General features: G+C 32.2%; 1 long non-coding RNA gene across 1 annotated transcript; it reads right to left on the bottom strand.

Annotated features, from left to right (window-relative positions):
* Positions 1–406: 406 nt before the first annotated feature.
* On the bottom strand, positions 407–3,538 carry LOC127734257 (uncharacterized). The gene is made up of 3 exons (XR_007997484.1): positions 3,349–3,538; positions 1,948–2,056; positions 407–565 (listed from the first exon to the last, which is right to left on the bottom strand). It is a non-coding gene; the product is annotated as an uncharacterized LOC127734257 (long non-coding RNA).
* Positions 3,539–4,020: the final 482 nt, after the last annotated feature.

The raw sequence follows: 4,020 nt of genomic DNA, 5'->3' as shown, positions 1-4,020 counted from the left end.
CAATTTTGCAATAACAATTGTTTTACAGTTATCATAGTGATAATCAAAACTCAAATAAAGATTCAAAACTTAAAAACAATTTGCACATTTAATTGAGTGTATCTTTCGAGTTTAAAAGAGTCGAAGTTTTGAGTTACATTTAAAAGTCGAAATTTTAAGATGTTCTAAATCAAAATTGGTACTTTGAAAAAAAAAACGTTAAATAGTAACTGTTATATGTCACTAATACGCTTCCGTAATGATAGAGTTCATATAGTTTATCTATTTTCTTTCTAAGTAATCCACGACCAAATTGTTTTTTGAATGTGCGTTACAAATTTTGCTATTTTGAAAGTTGTCCAAATTTTGCTGTATTTATGTATTTTGCATAAATATTTCGTTCCTAAAGATCCATTACAACTTGCTGTAGACTGAGAACATTTTCATTTTATTCACATTCAGAATAATTTTAATTATTAACCATCATAGTAAAGTCTTGTTAATGTCGAACTACTTGTATTCTGAGATGCACGTGGTCTGTATCTGAAGTTGAACAAATGAGGCATTCTTCTATAATACAAGTCTCCTGAAAATAATGAAGAAGACTAAATTGACCTTTAACTATGTGATAATCATAATACATGTATATTAGAAAAGTAATAAGAGGAACAGTATGAATCATTAGAAGTACATATTAAAAAACAGAAATTTCCATAAGAAACCTGACCTACATTAAAACAAGTAAAAACAACAAACCACAAACACGCACTATAATCAATAGTACAAGGTTGAGCATGTGCTACTTCTCTCGCTGCGCTCAATCAATCGCTGCATGGTGAACAGAGAACTTCTTAAGTAAAGGCATACAACTAGAACGAATACAAAGAGGGAGAGGTACCCATGAATCGTTTGAGCAACAAGATCAAAATTAAATCAGGGAATGAACTCATTTTCTGCTCCACAAGTGGCACTCGTTGTGTTGCTCATGGCAAGTAAAACTTCAGCGATAAATCACATTCGGTAATGTCACAATGGAAGAAAAGAGGCTGGACAGAATTGTTGCTTCGATAATTGGAACTCATACATATACAATTGAGTCAAATGGAAAGTTGTCTCATTCGCAGTCATGCCACATCTTTCAATTTTATACGTATTTTAAAACTTACATGAGTAGCCCTTGTCACCAAATATGAACTCCGCACACTTTAAGGTAACGACTGTCGGAAATTGTATTCGTAAGTCATGTACATTTACTGTTTAGTCCATTTTTGATAATATCCTTTTGGCGTGGCTCGGTACTTATGCATCCCACCATTGTGTTGTTGTGCTGTGGTCATTTTTTTGTATTCTTGTCTTTCATTTTTGCTTATGTGCTTTGTCTATATGCCATTTTGTTTTTCTTTGTTGACATATTTGTTGGTTTTTATAGTGATTAAGATTATACCACAATGTTGACTGCTGTACCCCTATTTTTGATATTTTTACCTATTATGTCTGTTTGTTTTGTTCACACATTTTTTCAATATAATGGAATTTCATGCAACTGTCATGATACAAGTCAGAGGTTCGGCTAGCTATAAAACCAGGTTTAATCCACCATTTTCTACATAAATAAGGAAATGTCAGATATGACAGTTGTTTTCCATTCGTTTGATGTGTTTGAGCTTTTGATTTTGCCATTTGATAAGGGACTTTCCGATTTGAATTTTCCTTGAAGTTTGGTATTTTTGTTATTTCACTTTTTGGAAAGTTGAAATCTTCGCATTTGTTATATAGAATTTTAGTTTAAAATCGTCCATCTGTGTCAATATCATATATACAGTAAATTAAAGCAGTAACTGTATAGAGTAAAGCAAACATTGATCGTATAAGAATAAAGTAACAATTGACAATTATCAGACAGGTTATGTGAGTGACTTCTGTATACTTTTTATAGCTGAGCTACGATGTAACAAAAATTATACTTACTTTGATCATAGAAATAGTCTGCAGGTTCAAACTTTGGTACAAACCCTGCACAAGAGACCGACAGCAACAAAATGGAAATGAATACGAAGTTTCTCATAGTTTATATTTTCTACAACAAAATAGAAAAAAGGCAATTAATGGAATGACAAAAATTCCAAAGGAACACAGAACAAACCTATGATTATCCATGATTTCCCTCTTTGTAAGTGTCATGGGGGTATATGTTGAGTTTCCAAGTGAATTGTCAATACCTAATCTATTTATCATTCAGTTTTAACTTTATGTAATGTGATTTACAAACACAATGTAAATTTCTCGATTGCCGCTATCACAGCTCGTTTGCTCCAAAAGTACATAGGTCAAAATTAGATCCCACACAAACTTGTGAGCCGGAGTTATATTGTAATGATTTTACAAAGAAAGGATATAAGGTCACCATTATGAAGTCGGTCATCGTAATTCGGTCTCACAAATTATCGCAGTCATAATTATTTCATTAAGTAATTCATTCTTCATAATTGACCCTAAATTAGATATTCAAGTGTCAATTTTACGAACAAATTGACCAAACTTTAAATTAACTGACGTAAAAATAAGGAATTATACCAAATGTACTTCAATGTGTCTTTCAAAAAATCAATGTTCATATCCTGACCATTAGTTCTGAATTTTGTTTTTATATAAATAATTGGCGATGACTTGCATAGTGTTGCTGTCGAATGGTCACTATTTTGAATCTTTATTGACAGGAAATTGATCCATAACGAGCTTTAAAGATTAGCTTCCGTCGAAACTTTTCGAAAATTAATAATTCATAAAAATTTGTTCAATGTACATGTATTTCAATCTGTAAAAGTTGTTTTGCATATTTGCCATTTTTCTCTGACCTCTCCATAATTGAACAATATCGTTGTACTTGATATATTGGATACTGTGTACACAACAGTGTCTTGAACAACCAACACCATCTCGGTAAGTAGGCCCGAGTCCAATATGTTTTGGAAAACCAAATACGTAATACGTACGTTAATGAGCAGCAGACCTAAAGGACATAAGCAGCCAAATTTTTACTTTGCCTCATGGAGTTGCAACCACAGTGTTCGTACAATTAGATAATAGCATTTAGACAGCAACAAACGTCTCAAATATTGTAGCACTGTGGTACTTGTTACTTGGCAGATGGTACTTTCAAAGGCTAACAGTCCACCAGTAGCGACCCGGTGGCATATGTTCAAATATAAACGTATGCTATCGATTCTAGTGCGTACAACACGTGGTTTAGGAAAACGACATCATTGAGGGAGACGCGAAACTAAGCATAGGAAACAAATACAATAAAAGCTAAAAAGCAAATAAAATAGAAGTTTACTAAAATACCGTAGCAATTTAGAGAATACTTACAGTGTAAACGGAATTCAATATTTTTCCTTAGATTACTAGGTCTTTGCAGAATGGTCTGTAGACTTTCAAGAAAACGGACTATTGTCTACTGTTTCAGATTACTGCGCCTATGTAGGCTGTAGACTTCAAGTTTGATTTTTCTAGAGGCTTTTTCCTTAGTAGCATGTTAAATAAAAATGCATGTGTTGTATATTTATATTTGATGAATGAGATGTTTAGATTATAAAATTATTAAATATACGACGAAAAACAACTTGTTTGTTTATTATGCAATGTTTCAATTATAATGTAAAATTTAATGTTCTATATAAAACAAAGATACGGGCCTTTGTACGTGTTTATACTCTAAATCTGGATTCATATTGTGTACACAGTAAGCAATAAAAATGATTGATGATTTTGAAGATTGTAATATTGACCCCTGAATATATATGTTCGAACTCTTTTAAGTCATTTTTTAGTAACAACAAACAAAAGAACTAATTCAATTGGACCTTCATCGATACTATAACTGTCCTTGAATTTTTACTAGATAACCATTTTTGTTTGATATGGAGATTCCGTATATCGTCAAGTTATCGGAATTCCCATGGGAACTAACTGTGCACCACTTATTGCGGACCTGTTTCTGTATTGTTATGAGTTACAATTTATGACTAAAATCAGCAAAGA

Source organism: Mytilus californianus, unplaced genomic scaffold, assembly GCF_021869535.1.
Source record: "Mytilus californianus isolate M0D057914Y unplaced genomic scaffold, xbMytCali1.0.p SCAF_3, whole genome shotgun sequence".
Classification (NCBI taxonomy): domain Eukaryota; kingdom Metazoa; phylum Mollusca; class Bivalvia; order Mytilida; family Mytilidae; genus Mytilus; species Mytilus californianus.
Note: the sequence above shows the minus strand (reverse complement) of the source record. Positions and strands in the feature narration are given on the sequence as shown.